Source organism: Phascolarctos cinereus, unplaced genomic scaffold, assembly GCF_003287225.1.
Source record: "Phascolarctos cinereus isolate Bilbo 61053 unplaced genomic scaffold, phaCin_HiC Scaffold_9;HRSCAF=440, whole genome shotgun sequence".
Classification (NCBI taxonomy): Eukaryota; Metazoa; Chordata; class Mammalia; order Diprotodontia; family Phascolarctidae; genus Phascolarctos; species Phascolarctos cinereus.
The window spans coordinates 186,213,592-186,226,118 of record NW_027556402.1 but is presented as its reverse complement, the minus strand read 5'-3'; the positions used below and the strand labels follow the sequence as shown (position 1 = coordinate 186,226,118).

Here is a 12,527-nt window from a genome sequence, read left to right as displayed (position 1 = left end):
ACACTCAAATGAATCCATACCTTCAACAGTCTTTTTCCTGCCAGAATGGTGTGTGCCTGATAATATATATGTAGGAAAAAATGGAAATCTAGTTCAATTCAACATTAAGCACCTACTGTTTGTAAGCCCTTATATTTAAACTAGAGAGACAGATAAGCCCAAAAGTAGCCCCTGTCCTCAAGAAGCTTTCATTCTACTGAAGGGATGCAAAATTTCAACTGAGAAGTCTATACCTACATGATAATTTGAGAAGATAGTGACCATGAACAACCAGCCTCACTATGAAAAGTTTTTCATCTGTAAAATAAGAGAATGTGACTGATGACCCTAAGGTTATTTCCAGCCTGAATTTGTGATCCTGTGATCCATAGGAGGTGGGTATATAAGCTGAAGCTTAAAAGAAGCAGGGCTTCTAAAAGGCTGGAGAGACATTACAGTTATAAGACTGTGCAAAGGTTCAGAGAATATAACTTGCAAAGCATTTTGAAAACCTTAAAGTGCTATGTAAATGCTAGTTGTAATAAGTTCATTATTTGTTGCCATTGTTCAGTCCTTTTTTAGTCATGTCCAACTCTTCCTGACCTCATCTGGGATTTTCTTGGCAAAAATACTGCTGTGGTTTGCTATTTCCTTCTCCAGCTCATTTTATAGATAAGGAAACTGAGGCAAACAGTGTTAAGCAGATTTCCCAGGGTCACACAGCTATTTGGACTCTGAGCCCAGATATGAATTCATGAAGATAAGTCTTCCTGACTCCAGGCCTGGCACAATATCCACTATTATTATTATTGTAATTACCATTAAATATTAACATGATGTGTGGGAGATGAACAGTAGGTCAAATGGTTTAAAACACAGAGAACATAAAAGCCTGGAAACGTAGGGTGCGGAAAGATTATTGAAAATTTTCAATGCCCAGATGATAGTTCAATTATTTTGATGATAACAACCATGGACACTTTTACAATGTTTTAAGGTTTGCAAAAAGTCTGTAAAAAAGATACCACATGTATATTACAGATGAGAAAACTGATGTTCAGAGAGTATAAGTGAGTGAATCAGTATAGACCCCTTTCCTTACCTAGGAAAATCAGGTCTTAGAAAGTGAACTTTGGAATTTTATTTGGTTTGATTCTCTCCATTGGTTAAAATATGCTGTTAATTTGTTGAGCCTTCAAAAATTTCTCCCTTCTCTCCATACCTGGTTAAGGACTATCAGTAAAGGATGACCAAGCTATCATCACTATGCAGAAAACTAGAGGAACCATGAGCAGAAATCATGCCAGGGAGTGGTACCGATGCCACCTCCTGGTAGCTAGCCAGAACAGCACAAGGGACAAGAATGAGCAACCCCAACACCATTTGTTGAGTGTTTTGTAAACTAGAAGAGGCCTTTCCCTTGGAGTGGTGGAAGCCTATAGGGGCAGTATGTATCATAGATCGTCAAGCATGATTACCATGTAGGTTGATTTTGCTTAGCTTTTATTTTCTTAGTTCCAAGGGATGCTTCATTAATTGTGTATGTTATGAGTGGGGTTAGTTATCCAAAACTGACAGTGATAAAAAGACTGAATGCATCAATGATACTAAACAAATAAATAAATAAATAAACCACTCAATACAAACAAACAAGAAAGGGAAAGGGAAAAAAAATAAATGAGGTACTGTCTCCTTAGACCTTAACCTACCACAATGCTAAGTGAGACAACATATACATCTTTGGAGATAAGTTAGCTGCTTATTGATGGGTAATATTCTGTAGGAGCTAAATTTGTTTTCTTCAACCTATAAATAAAACCTTTTTTATAAAATTTTATAAACCTCATACCTAAGAGGCTGAATGGTGAGAATGCACTGAGAGCATTTAATGAGTTTTCTGGATTTTCTGAATGGGTGCAATGTACCAGAGAGTTTAGGTATCCCCAAATGTTTTTATGAGGTGGAGTCTGGAGATATTAGTGATGGCCTGCAAAGTGTCATGGTATTATTAAGTGTGGATGTGGAAAGAGTGAGTTCAGAGGAGCATAAGTGATCTGGCCCAAGAGGATAGCCTCCTTCTCCAATCCACCATCAGAGGAACTACTGTTCAGGTTGATCTACTTAGCCTGGTTGAATTGAGGCCCCAGTGGAAGGGACTCTTTAAAATGTAGCGAAAGAACACAGGGCCAAAAGTCAGGAGATCCAAATTCTAGCTATGGCTCTGGTTCTGCTGTGTCACCTGTCTTTTCATACTTACCTCAAATTATTTTCCTTCTGCAACTCCACATGCCAGCAGAACTGGCCTATTTACTATTCCCCAAATACTACATTCCATCTTCCACTTCCTTCTATTTTCCCCCATTCCTGGAATGCACTATCTCTACTTCTTCAAAATCCCAGCTCTATGCAGGGCTCAGCTCAGAAGATACTTCTTCCATTAGATCAATTAAAAATTACTTTGTAAGCATTATTTATTTATTTAGATGTATACATGTTTCTCCTCCAGAAGAATGAAGTGCCTTGAGAATAGGTATCTTTTTTTTTTTCCATTTTTGTCATTATATCCTTAGTGCTTGGCACAGGTCCTGGAACCTTTTTTGGCATTTAATAAATACTTGGTGAATTGAATTGGCTTTAGGCAAGTCCTTTTGTCACTCTGGGCCTTGGTTACCTCATCTGTAAGCTAAAGGATTTGGACCATATGATGTCTAAGGTCTATTGCTGCTCCAACCTGATTCTAAGCAACTCTCCTATCCTCAAAGGTGCAGACCTAAACATGCACTTTGGTATTTTGGCAGATTGCTGATTCTATTCCTATGCATACCCCCTCTATACCAATGCACATTACAACTTTTCCATGACTTCCCCTGCTTTTCTTTCTATAAATCCTTCAGAGAGGATTCTCCAACAGTATTGTTATATTTTCTCTGAGTCTCTTAATATCTAGGGACACCAATGTGGCTATTCATCTATGATTTCCTCCTTTTTAAAAGACTCTTCTGGCTATATGTGTACTTGATAATATCTTTCAGGTTAATTCTCACTTGCTAATCATCATTGGTAATTTTTTTGTAGGCTGTTTACGTACACATGATTTTCTACTGTTCTTTGAGTTACTTGAAGTTTCGATTCTTCTGTGATTTAGTCATTCTGTTATATATCCATATAACACCACTGGGAAAATAATGGTATTTAAGAGATGAGCTGTTGGGAAAGAGAGCAGCCTGAGTGCTGAAAATGTGGCCCATGTTTGCCATGCAATCCAGCTAAAACTTCTCCAACCACTTACTTCTAGGCTCAGTTCATTGTCCATCAACAGTTCTCATCCAAGACAGATATACTGATGGACTAATTCAATAGGTCATCTGTGTAAGTCATTGTCTGGATGGTACACATTTTTCGTCCATTGTTTTTCTATTTTTGAGAATGGTTAGACCATTTTCCCCCTTTCTATAGATCCTGTGAAAGAAGATTTGTAGAGTTTCAGAGCTTGGTGCAATTTATACAATGTCATTTGTGAATATTGACACCACTATCTATAGAGAATCTTAGTGCTACTTTTACAATAGTAAACACCTTAAGTGAGCATGTGTCTCTCTGTTTTATACTTTGCTTGATGTCAAAATTCAAACTGAATGAACATTTATTAAGAATCCACCATGTGCAAGGAAGCATGGCACAGTGGATAGAAAATTGGCCTCAAGAGTCAAGAAGACTTAAGTTCATGTCTCTTATCTGAAAAACACAAGCTGCATGACCTTGGGTAACTTACTTAACCTCTCAGTGACCCCTGGGCAACTTCAAGAAATTTTTCACTTCATTCTTCATTTTTTTATTAATAAAATCATAGGTGCAATAAAAAAGGAAGAGAAGAAGAGAGATGGGGAGGGCAGGGGAGGGGAGGGGAGGGAAGATTAAGGATTTTAGTGGTACCCTGCACAACTATAATGTTCTGGCAGCCTAAGAGAATAAAAATAAACAAATACACAAAAAACTCGTTTACTTGCAAAGAATGATTTCCCCACTAGGGGAAAAATATCTATTTGATTCTGTACTTGGCTGCTCATAATCTGCCACATATGTCATCAGTGTAACTTTCTACACTTTTTGAATACCATTAAAAATGTCATTTAAGAATCTTAGTACAACAAAAAGAATTCCAAGTCCTAGCTGATGTCTCCTGCACTTTAATCCAATCAATATGAGAAAATGAAAGACTCTGTGGTTTCTTCAGCATCGGTGAGTCCCAACCCATCTTCCCCTATGCCTGACAAGCAGAGAGCCTAAGTGACTAGATGACAGTCATCTAACTACTACAAGCTAGAGGCTGAGGTTGAACCCAGGCCAGCCTTACACCAAGCCCAGCACCATATCCACTGCAACCAGGCTGCTTCTAAATTCAATCAATATTCAATAGAGATGGAATATTTGCTGAGGACTTAACAATGTACAGGGTACGGCAGTGGATACAAATAAACATAAGAGGAATAGGGGAGAGGTAAAGGATAAGGACAAACATTTATTTTATGCATAATTAAAATACCTAACATTTGTATAGCATTTTCTATATCTCAAAGAGCTTTCAGATTCATAATCTCACTGGAGCCTCACCTAAGCCCCTGTAAAGTCAGCAGGACAGGCTTTAGGTATGTGACAGAGGAAGTGCTTTGTCTTTAGAATCTTGTTCTTTTGCCTTGGGAACCTCTCTTGTATACCCCTTCTTCCTCCTCTCTTCTGACAATGACATCACCCTGGGGCAGGCCCTCATCACTGGATGGCTGGACTGTTGCACTAGCTTGCTAATGGGAGCCTACTCGAATTTCTCCCCAGTCCAGTCTATCCTCCACTCACCTGTCAAATTATTCTTCCTAATGACCAATCACCTCCAGTGGCTCCCTATCACCTCCAGGATCAAACATAAAATCCTGCGTAGCATTCAAAGCCCTTCACAACGCGCCCCCTTCCTTCCTTTCCTTTCTTGTTATACCTCACTCCTGCTACCCCACCAATCCAGGGACATGGGCTTCCTTGCTGTTCCTGGAAGAAGACCCTCCATCTTCAGACTGTGGGAATTTTCAAAGGCAGGTTCTCAAGCTTAGAATGCTCTTCCTAACCATCTCTTCCTCCTGGCTACCCTGGTTTCTTTCTAGTCTCATCTAAAATCCTATCTTCTCCAAGAAGCCTTTTCTGATCCCCATGAATGCTCGTGCTCCCTCTGTTAATCATTTCCTATTCATCCTGTAGATAGCTTGTTTGTACGTGGTGTTTTTTTTTTTTTAACATGGTGTCTCCCATTAGAGATTGAGCTTTTTGAGAATAGTCTTTTGCCTTTCTTTGTATCTCCAGTGTTTTGTGCAGTGCCTGGCACATGGCAGGCACTTAATAAAAGCTGATTGATTTCTTGGTCACTAACCACAGAGAAGTTAAGTGGTTCATTGTCCCTGGAATATACAGTTCAATTTCCCCAATACCTAGCTTTGCTCATGCTGCTCTCTTCTAGAGCATCCTTCCCCTTTCTTCTTTCAAAATAGGTAAAGCCTGTCAAGCTTATAGGACTCAGCTCAAGTCACATTTCTTCCCTGAACATTGCAGAAATTTCTCCTTCCTTTGAACTCCTGCCCTCTTCATCTTCTGTTCCAACTGTTCAGCCTTGTATCGTGAGTGGCTTTTCCTGTATATGTCTTATTGCCGCCATTTGCTTCCAATAAAATTAATTAATTTTTTTATTGAACCTTTGAGTTACAATAAATTTTTATTGCCACAACCTTTTAAGATAACAATCACATAATTGTTACTCTTCTTGTTTTCTAGTCCATAGTCACAGCCTAAGGGTCAGAGCTGTAGCACACAACATAGTAAGGACTTGAGCCTAGTTCTTCAGACCCAACTCTAAATTTTACTATGGCATAGTTTCCAGGCTCTCCCTTAAATTTCTTTCTAGGCTTTAAACTTTATTCAGTAGGTAACTCTAAGGCACTGAAGGGTTTGGTAGTGGTATACCACATACATTGGAGGGATAAGAGTGAGAGTTAGAGATACCAATGGCGGGACCATTGCAATTGCAAGGCAGGTGGCCACTGGATTCTGTACTAGTCTTCTGATGGTGGGAACAGAAAAGAGGGAATGGATTTCAGAGAGATTGTGGAAACAGCATCAACAGGAATTGAACAATGATTGTAACTGGGAAGTAAAAGAGTAAGAAAAGTCAAAGCAAGGCCTTTCCTAAACTTCTTGCCTCCCTCAGCCCCTAGCAGAACAGCACTTCACACAGTTAAGTGCTTTGTCAATTTAATTCAACTTTGTATTGCATTTTCTAGTATGAATGACTTGTGGTGATAGAGCTATAGAAGTCAAATGAAAAAGCTGGGTATTGGGAGGAAAAAATTTCATCTTTCTTCCCTGTTGGTGAGAACTTAGGAAAGTACCATGTATAGTCTGTTGTTGTGGTTGTTAAGTTGTTTCAGTCATGTCTAACTCTTTGTGACCTCATTTGGGGTTTTGTTAGCAAATATTACAATGGTTTGCCACTTCCTTCTCCAGCTCATTTTTACAGATGAGGAACTGAGGCAAACAAGGTTAAGTGACTTGCCCAGAGTCACACAGCTAATAAGCTTCTCAGGCCCAATTTGCACTCAAAAAGATGAGTCTTCCTGACTCCAGGCCCTGAAATCTATCCATTATAGCACTTAGATGTCCTTGCACATTCTGGGTGCTCATCAAACATCAAATGATTAGCTGGTTTGCCCAAGATCACACAGCTATTTGTGATGGAGGTCAAAGCTGGAACTCAGGCATCATGAACATTAGTCTAGTGACCTTTCCAGTAAAGCATAATCAGACTACTTTTCAACTCATTCTTAGATTAATATTTAAATATGCACAATATGCAAGGTCATGAGGAACAGAAGACTAGGTCAGAACCACAGACCAAAAGTTCAGTATTCACCCTCTTACAAGGGAATCAAAAATAAAGAATGAATATTTTGTAGGAAAGTGTAATAGCTATTTTCTATATAACAATCCCAAACTATGAATTTCATATTAAATGGATAAAATTCTACATTATTAAATATATATATATATATTTTAATCCATTGAGACAGTGTTAAGATGGCTGAAATGATATGAGTTGAGCAGTATATAGAACACAAAAATGATACTTTAAAGAAGAACACATTTACCAAGTTGGGCATAGTATCTGGGTACATAGTAAGTTACAAATGAGTTAGCTAACAAAACACATAAATAATTTAGAACATATATTTTGAGTATTTAAATAATTACAGAACAAGGGGAGAGAATGTAGGGAGAAAGGATATGGTGTAAGCATCGCACTGCTAACTATGTTTAAAGTCAGAACATGCATATAAACAGCCTGTGCTGGCTTTACATATGGTTTCACTGCCTCTACCCCACCTATCAGGATAATATTTCCATTCTTGATTCTCTTGTGTATTTATACCATAGAAACACATCTATGTAAGAAGGAAGGAAGAAAGAAAGGGAAGACAGAAGGCAGAAAGGGAGGGAGGAAGGAAGAAAAGAAAGTAAGAAGGAAAGAAGGAAGGGAGGAAGGAAGGACAGAAGGAAGAAAACAGCAGAGAAAAAAAAACAGAGCTCTAGACAAGAACAAAGTCAAGAGGTGAGTCCATAGCATCTCACAGAGTTCATTTTATAAAGTTCCCAGCTCTGCTACTATTTCACATTGTGCTCAGCACATTTATCTGAGCCATTGTTTCTTCATCTCTATGAGGAATGTTCACAGGATCATAGATTTCAAGTAAAAAACAAAACAAAAACAAACAAAAACGAAAAAACCCTTAAAGCTCAACTACTTTAACCCCCTCATTGTATGGATCAGGAAACTGAAGGCTAATGAAGCTAAGTGACCTATCCAAGGTCATATCGATCATAAATGGCACCAACAGGACTTCAGTCAAGGGTCTTTGACTTTATGTACAACATTCTTTTCTAGTTTTGTAGGGTTGCTGTTCATTGCTCTCAAAGGACCTCTCCTACTCATATATTCTGTATTGCAAGTTCTCTTCTAGCTCTAATATTTTTTGTACTAAGGACCCTTCCAGTTCTGCCACCCTATAAATTCAATAGTTCTGAGAAAGGAAAGCATGAATCATATGCTTCTTGAGTTACTGCTCAGTAGACTAGGGCAGCTCCCCCCTCAAAAAAAAGAGCCTAGCAAAATGTCCTAACCATGTAACCTCAATACAAATTTCCATTAGATGATGTATACAATCTCCTTACGCCTCTGAAATTCCAAACTCCAATCTCATCAGAGCAAAGACTATTCAATGTGAAGTAATGCTTTTAGAATGAGAATAGAGAAAAGACAGTGAGAAAGCATGGATTCCTTTCCCCCTGTATTTGGCACAAGAATATTAAGCTGCCTAAGTTTGCTTATAGCCAAACTCCTCTAGTCACAATTAACTTTTTTTTTAATTCAATAATTAGTAAAGCTTCTGCTTTTATTCTCCCTTTGTAGATTCAGAAATACAGGGATTTTCTGATGAAAGACTTCTGAAAACAAGCAAAAATTCAAAGTTTAAGTTTCTATCAACAGTAAGTAAAGTTGCCTAAAGTGAGAGAATTTTAAAAGCAAGCCATCTGCCTTTCTTGTATCTTTCTTTCCTCCCAGCAGACCCCCATCTCAAAGTATCACCTCCTTGCCTCATGAGCAAGAATTCCACATGCTACGCTTCAATCTCTTCACAGAAATGTTTCACTGCCAAATGTTCCCTAGTACATCTTCCTAAAGGACTGTCACTTCTTAATACTGGCTGTAATTAACTGCTTCAGCTAAAGGTGCTTAGTCATGAATTTATTGATCCACGTCAAACCCAGTTGAAATAGTCAGATCCCCTAAGCAAGCACTGGGAAATACAGCAAATAGACCAATCTTTCACTGCCTGGTACTAGAGAATACTTATGTAAGATAATAGTTCATTTCCATATGTAACTCTTGCAATCCTGTGCCATCCCCCCAAATATGAGGGACAAAGAAAGGGTTCTAGGAGTGATTAACTGTTGAGGTGTCCAGCCTGTAAGGTGGGGATGCTCTGTGGCAATTTATACAACTTATGGGAGTTTGTGCTCTAGAATTTAAGTGAGCAGCTTATTTCTACACAAGAAGGTTATTCAGGGAGAATATATTCTATATATACCAAAAGTACACTTCAAAAAAGCCAGGCATATTAAAAAAAAAAGAAAGTTTTCTTTCTTGTTAAGCTAGAATAAGGCTTTGTGTTAGATCTTGCTTTTGCACTTCACAACAAAAGGCTTTAATTTAGGGGGGGGAGGAAAGAACATTAAGGCCTGAAAGTGAAGTTGGACAACATCATCATCTGCATAGCCTCCTTCCCTTTGCTCAAGCTATCAAGGTAATTAAGCAGCAGCTTCCTTTTCCCAAAGGTAGGTTTCCTTCTATCAGCACCAACTGTACAATGATTTAATGTATGTCTCATAAGCAGCCCATCTGGAGCTGTGCAAGGATCTAAGTCTTTTCCTGAACTCAGTGAGAGAGATCTTGGTATGGCTGCCTGAACCCTCCTCTCCCTCCCTCTAAATCGCTTATCTCAAATGTTTCTAGCTGGAAAAAAGCCGGATCTGGGAAGGAAAGCTGGCTGAATTGACTGGATTTGCAGTTACCTTCCCAGAGCCCCATGAAATCCAAGAGCCTGTGCACAAGGTGTGGATAAAAATAACTTACAGTTAACATTGGTCCGGTGTGGGGATCCGGAGACCAAATCCTATCAATTGATCAATAAGCCTCATCCATAGCAGAAGGGACAGCTAGCTCAGCGACCACCACATGATGGGCTGCACTCATATAGGAGAAGGGAAGATGTGAACGATTTATAGTATGAGACGGAATTAACAAGAGGGGAGTTGAAGACATGGCCACCTCTGCCGAGGAGGAGGTTTCCTTTTCCTTGGGCTCCCTATCTCCATCTCACCTTCTTACCTGGCCGTTTCTCAGACAGTTCGGGTTTCACGGACACTATATGGCAAGTGAGTCACACAGCAGTGGGGCTGTGTAAAGTACCAAGGGCAGAGACCTCCACCTGAAAGCAGTGGGAGTTGCCGGAGCTACCGCTCCCTTCGGCATAACCAAATTGGGACAGATCCTTCGAAAAGGCAAAGGTAACAATGATGTACCTTAAACTGAGTTTACACCCGGGGAAATCAGGAGGCTCAGCTAAGGCTAAGGACACCCTCAAGCTCTTCCTGTATTCGAGTCCCGCCTGTTCCCCAAAGCATTTACTATTGATGTTGTACAGACATAGAAACAGATTTGGAGGTGTGGAGGTAGTTTTTTCAATTTATATTTTCATGCGTACCATTTAGGGCACTAAAATGCTATCTTCACTGAAGCCTAAACCATATCTCCTTTAAAATGAAAATTCGTCCTTTTTCCCTTCTCCAACCTAATTTCAAGAAGAGCCCCCCCTCCCCAGTCTCCATACCAAGTGACTTTCTACACTTTCACATCCTAAGCATCACAGCTTGGCTCACCGATGCTTCTCTTGCGAATATGCTCGGTTCTTCGGGAAGAAGGCACGGGGATACATGTTAGAGATGTAGTCAGGTCAACACCCTTTTTGAACAGAATCAAAACAACCATATCTCCTAGTTCTCAGTGACACCCAATGTAGAGATTTTACACTTCTGGGCATAAAAAGGCCAGGAAAGCAGTGCGGGAGGTGGGGACAAACCCCACTCTTTGCCCCTTCCTTCTTTTTTTGCGCCCCCAACCCCCACCCTATCCCGTTCGGGCGCTAGTCTTAGCCCTAAAGCACCTGTCGTCTCCGGTTGTTACTTCCGAAGAGGGAGAAGTCCGTTCTCAACTGCTCAGGGACCTTGTGCACTCGACACCCTTTCATGGCCATGCTCCTGCAAACTCTGCAACTGAGACGGTCAGTCCCTAAGCAATCACTTCTCTGCTTTCCTGCTCAGGTCACTCACCTGACTTGCACTGTGCAGTCCGTCGGCGTCCCGCAGACGTCCCTCTGTCAGGGCCATGGAGCACCTCACAACTCGGGAGAGAAGTGGACGGAGGAAGCGAGGCAGGCAGGGGCAAGATCTTCGCTAAACCCTCCAAGACTGGAGGGTTTGGTCCGTGGATGCTTGGGTGAGGGTGCTGCGGGAGATGCTGGGGCCAGAGGAAAGTGGAGGGTGTCGGGGGAGGAAGGGAAGGGGATGCACGGGGACAGAGGTAGAGGGAGACCAGAGGTCCGCCGCTTCTGCTAGCCCTAGCGGAAAGACGCAGGCAGAAGGGCTTGGAGCGGCAGCGAGGACTGTTGCTGTGGTGTGGGAGACACAGTGCGGGAGGCTGGCAGATCCTGGTCCCACGGGGAGGTGGAGGAGAAGGAATCAGTAGAGGAGGAGGAGGAGGGGGAGGAGGAGGAGGAGGAGGAGGAGGAGGAGGAAGAACAGGGCGAGAGCCCGAGAGGGAGGAGGAGCGCGAGCGCCCGCTGCTGCCGAGCCGGCTCAGGTGCGGCCGACCGATCGCTGTGGCTGCTCTCGCTGCACAGCCTGGCTGGAGTTCGCTCCGCAAACTATCCTGTCTTCTCCACTCTCCTCTGCCCTCCTTCTCCCTCTCTCCCTCCCTCCCCAGTGCACGTCAATGGGCGAGCCCGCCCCGCCCACTGGAAGCGGCTGCTCTGGTTTCAGCACCCCCACCCCCACCTCTCCCTAGACCTACGGGCAGGAAAAGAAAACCAGGGTTCCGTGTCTCCACCTCGGGGAAGGCAGAACTGGGGCTCTGTCCCTGGCTACGCGTGCTGAGGTCAGTTGGGGCAGGGGAAAGGGAAGAAGAGAAAGATAGTCTTTGCCTCCCTTTCCCCAGCTTCCCTTCCAAAGGGAAGATCTTCGAAGGAGAGGCGCTGCTGCAAGTCAAGCTTTCCGGGGGACCGCTCTCCTCTACCCGCGGAGCTTGTGCCTGTGATTGAGCCTAGGCGCGCACGCTGAGAGCCTCCTGCTGGTGCTGACCCATCTAAAGGATCCAGAGCAAAATTCCATCCGCCCCCTCCGCCATTCCGTCTCAGTGCCCGGCACCTTTCCCCTCCCCCGCCCTTCCAGGTAACTGGGGCCAGGAGAGATCGCTCCTTCCAAGGTCTCCAAAGCACAGCCCGAGCCCGGACCTGCCCGAGGAAAGGGAAGGGAAAAGGCTGCAAACGTCCTCTGTGGTTGGCAAGGAGCAAGGGTCCTGCAGACTCTCGGGCCCCAGAGAGAGTTCCCTCCTTCTGCCCAGCTCGCTGCGTGCTTGTCGCCATTTAAGAACTCCCTTCCGCCTTGCTCTTTATGATTCAGGGTTTATTGAAGCCAGGATGGTTTTATGTGTGAATTCAAATCACGGTTTTATTGTGTGTGTGTGTGTGTGTGTGTGTGTGTGTGTGTGTGTGTGTGAAACTCCTTTCCCACTGACAAACGTGTGCTTGTGTGGTTCTGAGGGAATCCATACATAAGTTGTTAAAACTTAAGATTTAGTAAAGCACTGGGTTTGAGCTTTAGGAAAGATGTCTCCAAGGCGC

At 42.3% G+C, this 12,527-nt stretch overlaps 1 protein-coding gene across 1 annotated transcript in view; it reads right to left on the bottom strand.

Moving 5' to 3' along the window:
* HS3ST1 (heparan sulfate-glucosamine 3-sulfotransferase 1) overlaps positions 1 to 11,576 on the bottom strand; it is a 47,802-nt gene extending 36,226 nt beyond the window's left edge. Inside the window, exon 1 of the mRNA XM_020992291.2 lies at positions 10,960 to 11,576. The gene's annotated coding sequence lies outside the window, so the exon portion shown is untranslated. The remainder of the gene's footprint in view (positions 1 to 10,959) is intronic.
* Positions 11,577 to 12,527: the final 951 nt, after the last annotated feature.